Raw genomic sequence first — 15,001 nt, 5'->3', positions numbered from 1 at the left:
CTTTCTGGTTCATTTTTAAATTCTAAAAAATATTTCTAATTGTTTCCTTGTAATTTTGATTTTATCACTATATAATATCCCTTTCTCTCTCCAGTAATTTCTTTGTGCTAAGTCTACCTTATCTGATATTAATACAGCCATTACTATATATATATTTTCCCATCCTTTTACTTTCAACCTGCCTATATTATTATATTTGAATTGAGTTTCTTATAGACGGCATATAGTTAGGTCATGTTTTTTAATCTACTCTGCCAATCTCTTTTAGTTGATGTATTTTAGACCACTTACATTTAATGTAACCTGGCTATATTGATCCATTAGGGCTTAAGTTTGTCATTTTATTTTTTATTTTCCATTGGTTTTCTTTTTCCTATTGTCTTGTGGATTACTTGAACATTTTTTAGAATTCCATTTTGATTCATCTGTTGCTCTAAATATATTATATATACATAACTTATCATAGTCTGTTGGTGTTATCATTTTATCAGTGTAGAAACTGTACCTATTACGTTTCTTCTTCAGTTCTCAGTTTATAATTATTAATTATCCTTATTCTGTAAGTAAGGGGGTGTTTCTCCCTGGCTGCTTTTCAAAGGTCTTTAGTTTTCAGAGATTTAAGCTATCATATGTCTTGACATAGATTTCTTTGGGCTTATCCTGAATGTGGTTTGCTCAGTTTCTCAAACCTGTAGGTTTAGGTCTCTTGCCAAATATAGGAAGCTTTCAGTCATTTCTGAGTACTTTTTCAGCTTACCCTCTTTCTACTGTCCTTCCAAGACCCAATGACAAGAATGTAACTTCTGTTATGGTCCTGCAGGTCCCTGAGATAATTCATGCTTTCTAGTCTATTTTCTGTCTATTGCTCAGATTGGGTAATTTCCATTGTTCTATATTCCAGTTCATTTATTCCTGTCTCCTCCATTCTGCTGCTGAGCCCATCTACTAAGCACTTTATTTTGGTCACTGTATTTTCTTAATTATTAATACTTTCAAACCAATAGAATAGGTGAATATTTTACATATTCTAAATCCTACAATAGTGGAATGTACATATATAGAATTTAATTCTATTCTTATGTAATCAAGATACATTTTCGAACTAAACAAACATAGCTATATCAATCATGACAGTAGTAACACAGCTACAAGGTATTTCCTTATCCACTCTCCCAATAAATATCTACTCCTGGATCTATCACTAACTTTAATGAACTAAGATAAATTTCATTAGTGTTAGGGTATATTTTATACTAAAATATCTTTCATATTAGAAGATACTACAGAGATGCCAATTTCTTATAATTAAAAGCAATGATTTTCAAATTTCACAATATATCAGAATCACATAGAGAGCTTGTTAAAACACAGATTACTAGGCCCTTCCCCAAAGTTTGTGATTCAGTAGGTCTGGGGTGGGGCCTGAGAATTTGTATTTCTAACATGTTACCAGATGATGTTGATGCTGCTAGTCTGAGGGTCACACTGATAAACATTGTTCAGTGGTAACAGGAAAGAACCATGGTGCTGACAGTAAAAACATTAAATTTCTTTCATTCACTTCTATATAACTGATTTTTATATCCTTTATTAAGTATGGAAATATCCAATTTCTAGGAATTTTTTTTTAATTTTTATTTATTTATGATAGTCACATAGAATGAGAGAGAGAAGCAGAGACACAGGCAGAGGGAGAAGCAGGCTCCATGCACTGGGAGCCCGACGTGGGATTCGATCCCGAGTCTCCAGGATCGCGCCCTGGGCCAAAGGCAGGCGCCAAACCGCTGCGCCACCCAGGGATCCCCAATTTCTAGGAATTTTTACTTTAGGTACATATTGGACAGAGGTTCAATTCATTAGGAAGTAAGATTAGATATCTCTACAAATGATTTATTATGTTTGGAAATCTTCATTAAGAAAGAAAGCGCATCTCAGCAGCAAAGAAACAGATAGTCTCTTCTCTCCAACACTAGTCTTGTTACTATTGTCTTGAGGCTCCTCTACAGTTTCTCTTCCTCTTCACCAGGCTTACCCTTTCCTATCCCTTCCCACACACCTTTCCCAACCTGGCTATAAACACCCACTATTAGATACACACAGACTCATTCAAATATAAATTAACTTATTCACTCACAAGAGCATATATACACATTTTTATACCCACTCATTTTTATTAATACCATGCTGAGGTGGAAGAACAGTGAAATTTTAGCAAGAGAACTAGATTTTGGCAATGCCTGAGAGTGGGAAGATTCTTACGTAAGAGAAATAGTAATGGTAAGGCCAAAAGGATTATAGGGTGGGATTAGAACCAGAGGCCCAGACAGGATTTATTTTTAGGTCAGAAGGTAACTTGGACTGAAAAGTAATACAGAATGCTAATGTACTATGTAAATGGAATTTGAGTCAGAAAGAAAGGCAGATCATTTGCTCACATTAGTGAATGAAAGCCAAACTACAGGATGTGACACTCAGCTATTAAGAAAGGAAGAACAACAGCTCACAGCTGCTCTCATGTCCCTAAATATCAAAGCATTGTTTCCAGAGACAAGCTTTCAGTCTGTTCTCACAGATGGTTATTAAAATCTAATTCAAAAGAGAAAATCAATAAATGTAGTGATGTAAGATTAATTAAATCTCAAACTGATATTATAAATGGAACAGGCAATTCTTTGTTCCATCACATACAGGTTTTTTTCTGCAACATAGAACACCGTAAATTCACTGAAAAAAGCCAAAATATATTTATCAGCGAAAACCTGTCATTTTGGTTTCATTCAGCCAATACTTGGGAACACTGTGTGCTAAATTGATAAGCAGTAATCATTTTCCCTTGCTTTTAATATAGTGCTGCCAATTTTAGTTGGTTGCTTAGAAACATTAAGTAAAACACTTGAAGCCAGGGCAAGAAGAATAAGGGTTCTGGTAGAAGCTGAAAGTATATAGAAAAAAACCGTGAAGATCATAATACAACTGTGTATAAGAGTGTGAGATTATCAGTCAAATTTTGCCAGCCAACTCACTGTTTTCAAGAAGCTATCAGAAGCTGACTCTGGTTGAAAACTAGTAATATGTGGTTTTCCACAACTGTAGCCACCAAAATTAAGACTGACATTTTAAATTGGCCACATGATTAGGACACTGAAGATTGTTCCTGGCCATCTAGCACAGATGGCAATGACAGCATCACAGGTAAACAAGAGTCTCTATGGAGGTTAGGTGTTCGTTCCTTATCCCTCTATTGCTGGAAAGGAAATACTGTTTTAAAAGGTTTGCGGCTGGTGACATATTGTTGCAAAATGCTATACTCTACGTTTCATCCTGAATTAAGTTATAATTAAGTAAATAATAAATAAGTAGTAACAACAACAAAAAAAGCACCAGCCTTGGGAGTAAGGGGCTTGGTCCTGTTGTTGGCTAGGTCACTAACCTTCATAACCTTAGATAGGTCACTGAAATTCCTTAAACCTCAATTTTGACATTATAAAATGAAAGAGGTGACCTAAGTCTGTTGTTCCCAAGACTCCAAAGAACTTCAAGGGCTACCTCATGGGACTGGTAATGGCGGGTATGTTTACTTAGAGCAGTTCAGCTTTCCTCTGTTTAATATAATGATGCTCTAAGAAAAATTTTACTTTTCAAAAGTGTTTTGCTATGAAAGTAAAAAATAAAAATAGGTTTGAAAACCACTGGTTTAATAATCTCTAACTTCCATCTTTACAACTATTTAAGAACAAAATGGGTAGGGCTTACAAACCAATCAAAAAAGTTAAAATTCTCTATTAGAGTGAACTATATGAAGACATATAACTAGGTTATAAAAGGTAGTAAAATTTCTGCTTGGCTGCCTCTTTTTGGGGTGCTCCGCCTTGGAATTCAGTCACCATGCTGTGAAGAAGCCATGCAGTCCACGAAAAGGCCAGCTGTAGGTGTTCTAGCTAGAACCTATTTAAAGTTTAAGGCCTATAGCCAGTATCAACCACCAGCATGTGAGTGAACAGACTTCATGGGATTTCAATATTGTAGAAACCAAAACAAATAAACAAGAGCAACCTTGAAGAGTCAGAAATCATGCAGGGAGGGGAAAAAAATGTAGAAACCTATCACTAGATTTTCGGCCAGAACTACCATCTTCTAGTAATTTGCCAAAATCATCAACTCATAGGGAAAGGGGAAAAGCACCTGCTATGTGTTCTCCAAGACTTTTAGAAAACATGGAGTTGTTCCTTTGGCCACACAGATGCTAATCTACAAGAAAAGTAATATTGTCGCCACCAAAGGAATGGGCACTGTTAAAAAATGAATGCCCCATAGATGTTACCATGGCAAAACTGGAAGGGTCTACAACGTTACCCAGCTTGCTGTTGGTATTGCTGTAAACAAGCAAGTTAAAGGCAAGATTCTTGCCAAGAGAATTAATGTATATATGGAGCATATTAAGCACTCGAAGAGCCGAGATAGCTTCTTGAAGTTCATGAAGGAAAATGATCAGAGAAAGTAGGAAGCTGAAGAAGAAGGCATTTGGGTTCAACTGAAGCACCAGCCTGCTCCACCCAGCAAAGCACATTTTGTGAGAACCAATGGAAAGGAACCTCCGCTGCTGGAACCCATTCCCTATGAATTCATGGCAGGATAAATGTAAAGAACAACAAACCCCCAAAAAACCCCTTGAGACTAAAATACATGCATAAATACATAAAATAAAAACCTATCACTAACTTAGAGGGATAAAACACAGTACAATCAGGAAAGAAGAGGGTTCTATAAAAAACGAAATATTTAGAGAGGGGGAAAAAAGAATTCCTATTCGTTAAAATTATATTAGCAGAAACAAAATATTTAATAGAAGGGTTTTGAGGGAATGCCCTTAAATGTATAGCAAAAGGATAAAGAAATGGAAAATAAAGTGAAAAAAAATACGGAAATTAGGAAATTAGAAAGTCTGGCTTTTGAGTAATAGAAGATCCTATTACTCAAGAAAAGAGAAGCAACAGATGAGAGGAAATCATCAATGAAAAGTTTCTAGAAAATTTCTTGGAATCCAAGGACATGAACTGCTAGATGAAAAAGGCCTACCAAACATGTTGCACAAGGGATGAAACTAGACCCACACCAAGTCACAGCTCTGTGCAATTTTAGAGAAAGCCCCAAAGCAACAAGATCATTCTATGTATGTATGCATGTATTTTAATCTTGAGGGTTTTTTTGTTTTTGTTGTTGTTGTTGTCCTTATACAAAGGACCTGGAAGGTGAGAGCTGTACCCTGCACACACTTAAACAGAATGACCCAAGAGTGAGTAATTTTGATGCCTGCCAACACCAAGATCCTGACTACTTCTGTACTCTTCTTTTTAAACTGAAGATAGAAGGAAGAGGTGAGCCCAGCCCAGACTGTTATCTGTACTTTGGCTTGTCTTGCCAGTGGGGTGATGAAATCCCTGTTCTCCATTTCCTTGCTGTGCTATCTGAATCAGCTGAGGGCACTCCGGTCACCTCAGGGCACTTTAACCTGGTACTCCTGACTGATGGAGGGGTTGTATTTCTGTCTGACATCTAATACATACATAGTCCAACAAATCACAGCTCTGTCAGACATGCTTTGTTCCTTCGGACTCACTCATGACCTTGCTCACTAACTTCCCCGGAAAGGAGTCATGCATTCTTATGGAAGCTGAAGCTAGATCTGACTCAAGAGACTGTTCAGACTATCATCTCTTCACCTAATAATGGGAATACTGTCCCTTAAACACACAAAGTTTATGCTATCATTCAAAACTAAGCAGTGTGTGTATGTGATTACATATATAATTTAAGCAGTATATTGCTTATAGCAATGTATAAAGACAGCAAAACTATTTTTTAAAAAATCACAGGAACAGTAGTTACCCCTGGACAAAAAGGTAGGGCAATGCACCTGGGTGGGTTCACAGAAGCTTGTAGTGTTCTTTTTCCTAATTCGAGCACTAAGTTCATGTGCTTTCTTTTATTACTAAAACTGTATACAACTGTTGATTACATTCTTCTATATGTGTGATGTTTCAAATTTTTAAACATTTGTGCAATTACTCATGAAATAAGAGAAAGAAAACTGAAACAAGAGAAAGAAAACTCCTGCCACCACAGCCCCTTCCCTACAACTTAGCTGCCCATAATATTATCACATTTACTGAATTTCATAGGGCATGAAACTGAATACTTTTAAATGCTTTTTTTCCCATTTATCCTTACAGCTTTATGAGGTAGCTTCTTTGTTATGCTATGTTACAGACAGAAAAACAAGCACAGAGATCTAACTTTTCCAGAATCATCAGTTACAGAGCCAGGATTCAAACCCGTCTGGTAAGTTACACCACCATGTTTTTTCCACAATCAAATAATGCCAAATCTTCCACCATGTATAAGAACAAGTAGCAAAACTGAACCCTAAATTTACATGGGAGTAGGACTTGGTAAACTATGAAATATCAAAACAAAGCTCAACAAGGATCAAAGAAAATCACTATGTTAGAAAATGAACCCTTTAAGTAACAAAACTTTGAAGTAGAGGATATTTTACAACTCATAATACTCCAATTCCTCATTCTATAAATGAGTAAATGGAGGCTTATGAGGGCTAAGTGTAATGTCTAAGATCACAACTGACGGTTACTGGTAGTAATTAGCTCAAACACTCAGTTCTTATTTATAATATCATAATTTACAATGTTTGGGTATCAGACAGGTAATAAATGAGCTACAAACTGAAAGATCCCTCTATCAATTCAGTACTTTTACTGCTTTTGACTATGTCAGTAGTGGCAGGCAGGCAACTGAAAACAGGGAGGCCAGAGTGATTAGTCATAACAGGTGGTGTTTACATCATTGTCTATAGGGTGATTTTCTAAACATTTGGCAAAAAATAAAATTGAAGGTGGGAGAGAGAAAGGAAGAAAGAGGGAGAAAAAAACCCCTCTGACTCATAGGACTTTAGTCACCAGAGCCAAATATATTGCAATATTTTCATTAGTTTTTTGAAGATGTACTTTTTACTTTGTTTAATGATGTTCATGTTTGTAAAACTGCAATAAAAACAGGTGAAATGTTCTTTACGGATCTAGTTATAAAAATATTCAAAAGTCCTTTTTACAAAAGGTTACCTCTAGTGGAAAAGATGCCTTATACTGGATGTATCTTAGAGAATTTATTATAGAGAAAGGTCTAACATTCCAACAGGGAAAACTGACCAGAAACCCAGATATATTTCCTCGTTTAGTAAACTATTTACCAAGTAAAGACCCTATGTACCATAGAGGCTAGAACCTGGAGATACACAGATGAATTAAAAACTCAAGGAGACTGTAGATGCATTTACTCTCAGACCCAACAATTCCACTTTTAGGAATATCTTAGAAACACAAAAAGACGTATGTACAGATTCATTCACTGTGGCATCATTTAGTAAAAGAATGGACACAACTCATTTCTTTTAATAGGATTTTTAAAAAAGATTTTATTTATTTATTCATGAGAGACAGAGAGACAGAGGCAGAGACACAGACAGAGAGAGAAGAAGGCTTTATGTAGGGAGCCTGATACGGGACTCGGTCCTGGGACTCGAGGATCATGTCCTGGGCCAAAGACAGACACCCAACCGCCGAGCCACCCTGGCGTCCCTCTTTTAATATGATCTTATTAAATAAGTTATAGTATATCTAATACAGTGAAATTATAAAAAAGAATAAGGGATCTCTTTATATACCAATAAAGAAAAAAAACCCAGATGTACTAACTAAAAACAGCAAGGTGCTGGACAAGGCATATACAGTTATCTTTTCTTTAAGAAGAGGTGGGAAATGAGAATGTATATTTGCTTTCATTTGCATAAAGAAACACAGGAAATAATAAGACAGCAGAGAAGAATGTAAAGATGAGACATCTGAAACATATTTTAAAAACAGTTTTGACTTTGGAAACACACAAGTGTGTCACCTATTCAAAAAACTAACTTCAATATAAAAAATAAAAAGGATAGGCCTTTCCCTCTCCAAAATAGAGGTTTAAGAAGTCTAAAGACTAGTAAAGAGACATGTAAGTAAACAAATAAATGCAGCAGGGTACTCTAAGTTCTTGATAGATACATTTCTCCCATAGGCATAGTTAGCAAGAGTCAAGTCCAATGTACTTACTCTGACCCAGGGGAAGGATTTTGGAGATTGAGTCTAAAATCAGTTCTGTCTCCACAAAAACCTGGAGATGGGGTCACTTGAGGCTTTGTAGATACTTCTTCTAGGGTAAGATTCCTAAAGCAGCTATTTCAAGACCTTTTCATCTTCCCAGATGGCAAGTCCTGCGCTGAGTTTCTTCTAACAGCTTGCTTCTCTGTCTGCTTCTAAAGTTGCTCTTGGAGGAACTGTGAAAACTCTCGGGTACTTCACCTGTGTAGAATTGCAGGACCCCACCACGCAGAGATCCAACCGCCATTTGAGCTAAAGACCACTTTGTTTTTCCCTGAGCTATTTCAGAATGGTAAAGATCATGATCTGCATTCCTCCAGAGTTAGGCAGAAAACTGCAGTGCTCACTATGTCCCATTGGGGCTCCTCTAGAGCAAACTCATGAAATGCACTGAGCTGGGAGAGGAACAGTGTCCCTGAGGTAAACGTCAGAGTTCCTGTCTACTCTTTTCTGAATTATCAGGACTGCAAAGACATTATAAAGGATATGGGGAGAAACTGCTTCACCTCTTTTAGAGATATTCTGTGCTATTTAAAGACATTTAAAAAAATATTTATTTATTCATGAGAGACACAGACTGAGAGAGAAAGGCAGAGACATAGGCAGAGAGAGAAGCAGGTTCCCAATGTGGGACTCGATTCCGGGATCCCAGGATCATGCCCTGAGCTGAAGGCAGGCTCCCAACTGCTAAGCCATGCAGGATACATAACAGTTTAGAAAGAAAGATGCAAAAGAATAAGAGAATGTAATGCTAATCCCCTTCCACCATTACTTACCAGTTTATATTGTTTTTCTGAAGATGTATCATCCCTAGCAGCTGTTGTAGTAGGTAAAACTCCTACACTTCTCTGATCTTCAAAAGGACAGCCAACTCGACAGGCATACCTAGTCATGTGATCTACAGGGAGGAAAGGCATCCCTCAGCTGTTAGGTAAACCCACGCTGGGCTTTTGCAGCTTCTCTAATACCACTTGAAGATCAGATGGGGAGACAAGCTGTTAGAGAATACACAGCATAGGTCCTGCTACCAGAGAAGAGGGAGGAAATGATAATAACTGCCAAAAATGGTACATCTTTGAGGAAACAATCTAACTGGCAAGTAAAAGAGGCTTTCCAAAAGATCAAAGAGATATAACCATGCTTACATTTAGAAGACTGAGTCTAATTTCCCATTCAATAAAAGAATTCTTTCTGCAACAGCCCTGACAGTTCCATAGTGTATGAACTCCAAGTTACACCTGAATCCAGGTGGCATCCAGATGAAATAGCTATAAGAAGTCAACACTAGGAGTTCTAATGAAGTAAAAGAAGTGTGCTAAGAGTCTGCTCCTCGAGAGTGGTGTAAACACATACTCCAAGTTCAGATTGGGGCTGAGTCCAGATTCCACAGGACTGGCACAGATGAGAGGGAAACAGACAAGTGGTGGGAGCTCAAACAGACGGACCATATTCAGACTTAGTGCATCCACCCAAGGAGGAGGCAGGTAGATTGTGGGCAAATATGTTGGTTCAGACAGCAGGATTTTAGTACAGACAGAATAGAATATAGGAATCAGAGTGGAAGCAAAGGCTAATGAATTTGAACAACAGTCCAAACAAAGAAGGTTATAGCTATTCATGACTTTCTTTTTGACTACCATTATCCATAACAGACATTTCAATGTTCTTAAGATTCTTAACACTGTTGTGCGCTGAACTGTGTGTCTGTCAAATAAATAAGTTTGAAGATATTTTGAAGTCCTAAACTCTATGACCTGTGAATGTGACCTTATTTGGAAAAAGGGTCTTTGTAGATGCAAACAGATTAAGACGAGGTCATACTGGATTAGGGTGGGCCCTAATTCTTTTTTTTTAATAAATTAATTTTTTATTGGTGTACAATTTACCAACATACAGAATAACACCCAGTGCTCATCCCGTCAAGTGCCCCCCTCAGTGCCTGTCACCCATTCACCCCCACCCCCGCCCTCCTCCCCTTCCACCACCCCTAGTTCATTTCCCAGAGTTAGGACTCTTTTTTTTTTTTTTTTTTTTGAGTTAGGAGTCTTTATGTTCTGTCTCCCTTTCTGATATTTCCCACACATTTCTTCTCCCTTCCCTTATATTCCCTTTCACTATTATTTATATTCCCCAAATGAATGAGAACATACACTCTTTGTCCTTCTCCGATTGACTAATTTCACTCAGCATAATACCCTCCAGTTCCATCCACGTTGAAGCAAATGGTGGGTATTTGTCATTTCTAATGGCTGAGTAATATTCCATTGTATACATAAACCACATCTTCTTTATCCATTCATCTTTCGATGGACACCGAGGCTCCTTCCACAGTTTGGCTATTGTGGACATTGCTGCTAGAAACATTGGGGTGCAGGTGTCCCGGCGTTTCATTCCATCTGAATCTTTGGGGCAAATCCCCAACAGTGCAATTGCTGGGTCATAGGGCAGGTCTATTTTTAATTCTTTGAGGAACCTCCACACAGTTTTCCAGAGTGGCTGCACCAGTTCCCATTCCCACCAACAGTGTAAGAGGGTTCCCTTTTCTCTGCATCCTCTCCAACATTTGTGGTTTCCTGCCTTGTTAATTTTCCCCATTCTCACTGGTGTGAGGTGGTATCTCATTGTGGTTTTGATTTGTATTTCCCTGATGGCAAGTGATGCAGAGCATTTTCTCATGTGCGTGTTGGCCATGTCTATGTCTTCCTCTGTGAGATTTCTCTTCATATCTTTTGCCCACTTCATGATTGGATTGTTTGTTTCTTTGCTGTTGAGTTTAATAAGTTCTTTATAGATCTTGGAAACTAGCCCTTTATCTGATATGTCATTTGCAAATATCTTCTCCCATTCTGTAGGTTGTCTTTGAGTTTTGTTGACTGTATCCTTTGCTGTGCAAAAGCTTCTTATCTTGATGAAGTTCCAATAGTTCATTTTTGCTTTTGTTTCTTTTGCCTTCGTGGATGTATCTTGCAAGAAGTTACTGTGGCCGAGTTCAAAAAGGGTGTTGCCCGTGTTCTCCTCTAGGATTTTGATGGAGTCTTGTCTCACATTTAGATCTTTCATCCATTTTGAGTTTATCTTTGTGTATGGTGAAAGAGAGTGGTCTAGTTTCATTCTTCTGCATGTGGATGTCCAATTTTCCCAGCACCATCTATTGAAGAGACTGTCTTTCTTCCAGTGGATAGGCTTTCCTCCTTTATCGAATATTAGTTGACCATAAAGTTCAGGGTCCACTTCTGGGTTCTCTATTCTGTTCCATTGATCTATGTGTCTGTTTTTGTGCCAGTACCACACTGTCTTGATGACCACAGCTTTGTAGTACCTGAAATCTGGCATTGTGATGCCCCCAGATATGGTTTTCTTTTTTAAAGTTCCCCTGGCTATTCGGGGTCTTTTCTGATTCCACACAAATCTGAAAATAATTTGTTCTAACTCTCTGAAGAAAGTCCATGGTATTTTGATAGGGATTGCATTGAACGTGTAAATTGCCCTGGGTAACATTGACATTTTCACAATATTAATTCTGCCAATCCATGAGCATGGAATATTTTTCCATCTCTTTGTGTCTTCCTCAATTTCTTTCAGAAGTGTTCTATAGTTTTTAGGGTATAGATCCTTTACCTCTTTGGTTAGGTTTATTCCTAGGTATCTTATGCTTTTGGGTGCAATTGTAAATGGGATTGACTCCTTAATTTCTCTTTCTTCAGTCATTGTTAGTGTATAGAAATGCCATTGATTTCTGGGCATTGATTTTGTATCCTGCCACGCTACCAAACTGCTGTGTGAGTTCTAGCAATCTTGGGGTGGAGGCTTTTGGGTTTTCTATGTAGAGTATCATGTCATCGGCGAGAGGGAGAGTTTGAATTCTTCTTTGCCAATTTGAATGTCTTTAATGTCTTTCTGTTGTCTGATTGCTGAGGCTAGGACTTCCAGTACGCTGAATAGCAGTGGTGAGAGTGGACATCCCTGTCTTGTTCCTGATCTTAGGGGAAAGGCTCCCAGTGCTTCCCCATTGAGAATGATATTTGCTATGGGCTTTTCGTAGATGGCTTTTAAGATATCGATGAATGTTCCCTCTATGCCTACACTCTGAAGAGTTTTGATCAGAAATGGATGCTGTATTTTGTCAAATGCTTTCTCTGCATCTAATGAGAGGATCATATGGTTCTTGGTTTTTCTCTTGGTGATATGATGAATCACATTGATTGTTTTACGAGTGTTGAACCAGCCTTGTGTCCCGGGGATAAATCCTACTTGGTCATGGTGAATAATTTTCTTAATGTATTGTTGGATCCTATTGGCTAGTATCTTGTTGAGAATTTTTGCATCCATGTTCATCAGGGATATTGGTCTGTAATTCTTTTTGGTGGGGTCTTTGTCTGGTTTTGGAATTAAGGTGATACTGGCCTCATAGAACGAATTTGGAAGTACTCCATCTCTTTCTATCTTTCCAAACAGCTTTAGTAGAATAGGTATGATTTCTTCTTTAAACGTTTGATAGAATTCCCCAGGGAAGCCATCTGGCCCTGGACTCTTGTGTCTTGGGAGGTTATGGATGACTGCTTCAATTTCCTCCCTGGTTATTGGCCTGTTCAGGTTTTCTATTCCTTCCTGTTCCAGTTTTGGTAGTTTGTGGCTTTCCAGGAATGTGTCCATTTCTTCTAGATTGCCTAATTTATTGGCGTAGAGCTGTTCATAATATGTTTTTAAAATCGTTTGTATTTCCTTGGTGTTGGTAGTGATCTCTCCTTTCTCATTCATGATTTTATTAATTTGAGTCTTCTCTCTCTTCTTTTTAATAAGGCTGGCTAATGGTTTATCTATCTTATTAATTCTTTCAAAGAACCAGCTCCTGGTTCTGTTGATCTGTTCCACAGTTCTTCTGGTCTCGATTTCGTTGAGTTCTGCTCGAATTTTAATTAACTCTCTTCTTCTGCTGGGTGTGGGATCTATCTGCTGTTTTTTCTCTAGCTCCTTTATGTGTAAGGTTAGCTTTTGTATTTGAGTTCTTTCCAGTTTTTGAATGGATGCTTGTATTGCGATGTATTTCCCCCTCAGGACTGCTTTTGCTGCATCCCAAAGATTTTGAACGGTTGTATCTTCATTCTTATTAGTTTCCATGAATCTTTTTAATTCTTCCTTAATTTCCTGGTTGACCCTTTCCTCTTTTAGCAGGATGGTCCTTAACCTCCACGTGCTTGAGGTCCTTCCAAACTTCTTGTTGTGATTTAGTTCTAATTTCAAGGCATTATGGTCTGAGAATATGCAGGGGATGATCCCAATCTTTTGGTATCGGTTCAGACCCGATTTGTGACCCAGTATGTGGTCTATTCTGGAGAAAGTTCCATGTGCACTTGAGAAGAATGTGTATTCAGTTGAGTTTGGATGTAAAGTTCTGTAGATATCTGTGAAATCCATCTGGTCCAGTGTATCATTTAAAGCTCTCGTTTCTTTGGAGATGTTGTGCTTAGAAGACCTATCGAGGGTAGAAAGAGCTAGATTGAAGTCACCAAGTGTATTACTATCTAAGTATTTCTTAACTTTAGTTATTAATTGGTTTAAATATTTGGCAGCTCCCACATTCGGGGCATATATATTGAGGACTGTTAAGTCCTCTTGTTGGATAGATCCTTTAAGTATGAGATAGTATCCCTCTTCTTCTCTCACTAGTCTTCAGGGTAAATTTTAGTTTATCTGATATAAGGATGGCTACCCCAGCTTTCTTTTGAGGACCATTTGAATGGTAAATGGTTCTCCAACCTTTTATTTTCAGGCTGTTGGTGTCCTTCTGTCTATAATGAGTCTCTTGTAGACAGCAAATAGATGGGTCCTGCTTTTTATCCAGTCTGAAGCCTTGCGCCTTTTGATGGGGTCATTAAGCCCATTCACGTTCAGAGTTACTATTGACAGATATGAGTTTAGTGTCATCATGAAATCTATTCAGTCCTTGTTTTTGTGGATTGTTCCACTGAACTTCTTCTTAAAGGGGAATTTTAAGAGTCCTCCTTAAAATTTCTTGCAGAGCTGGTTTGGAGGTCACATATTCTTTCAGTTCCTGTCTGTCTTGGAAGCTCTTTATCTCTCCTTCCATTTTGAATGAGAGCCTTGGTGCATAAAGTATTCTTGGTTGCATGTTCTTCTCATTTAGGACCCTGAATATATCCTGCCAGCCCTTTCTGGCCTGCCAGGTCTCTGTGGAGAGGTCTGCTGTTACCCTAATACTCCTCCCCATAAAAGTCAGGGATTTCTTGTCTCTTGCTGCTTTAAGGATCTTTATCTTTGGAATTTGCAAGCTTAACTATTAAATTTTTTTTATTTATTATTTATGATAGTCACACAGAGAGAGAGAGAGAGAGGCAGAGACACAGGCAGAGGGAGAAGCAGGCTGACGTGGGATTCAATCCCGGGTCTCCAGGATCACGCCCTGGGCCAAAGGCAGGCGCCAAACCGCTGCGCCACCCAGGGATCCCGCAAGCTTAACTATTAGATGTCGAGGTGTTGAACGGTTTTTATTGATTTTAGGGGGGGATCTCTCTATTTCCTGGATCTGAATGCCTGTTTCCTTTCCCAGATTAGGAAAGTTTTCAGCTATGATTTGTTCAAATACATATTCTGGCCCTCTGTCCCTTTTGGCGCCCTCGGGAACCCCAATTAAACATAGGTTTTTCTTCCTCAGGCTGTCGTTTATTTCCCTTAATCTGTCTTCATGGTCTTTTAATTGTCTCTTTTTTCCTCAGTTTCCCTCTTTGCCATCAACTTGTCTTCTATGTCACTCACTCGTTCTTCTACCT

General features: G+C 38.2%; 1 protein-coding gene across 4 annotated transcripts in view; it reads right to left on the bottom strand.

Moving 5' to 3' along the window:
- HECTD2 (HECT domain E3 ubiquitin protein ligase 2) overlaps window positions 1-15,001 on the bottom strand; it is a 75,314-nt gene that overhangs the window by 34,313 nt on the left and 26,000 nt on the right. Inside the window, exon 1 of one of the 4 annotated variants that reach the window (XM_055334418.1) lies at window positions 8,990-9,064. The exons of the other annotated variants lie outside the window; for them this stretch is intronic. The gene's annotated coding sequence lies outside the window, so the exon portion shown is untranslated. Of the gene's footprint in view, window positions 1-8,989; window positions 9,065-15,001 lie in introns of those variants that run through there. 4 annotated transcript variants of the gene reach the window in all.

The sequence above is a fragment of the Nyctereutes procyonoides genome, unplaced genomic scaffold (assembly GCF_905146905.1).
Source record: "Nyctereutes procyonoides isolate TBG_1078 unplaced genomic scaffold, NYPRO_anot_genome, whole genome shotgun sequence".
Taxonomy (NCBI): domain Eukaryota; kingdom Metazoa; phylum Chordata; class Mammalia; order Carnivora; family Canidae; genus Nyctereutes; species Nyctereutes procyonoides.
Note: the sequence above shows the minus strand (reverse complement) of the source record. Positions and strands in the feature narration are given on the sequence as shown.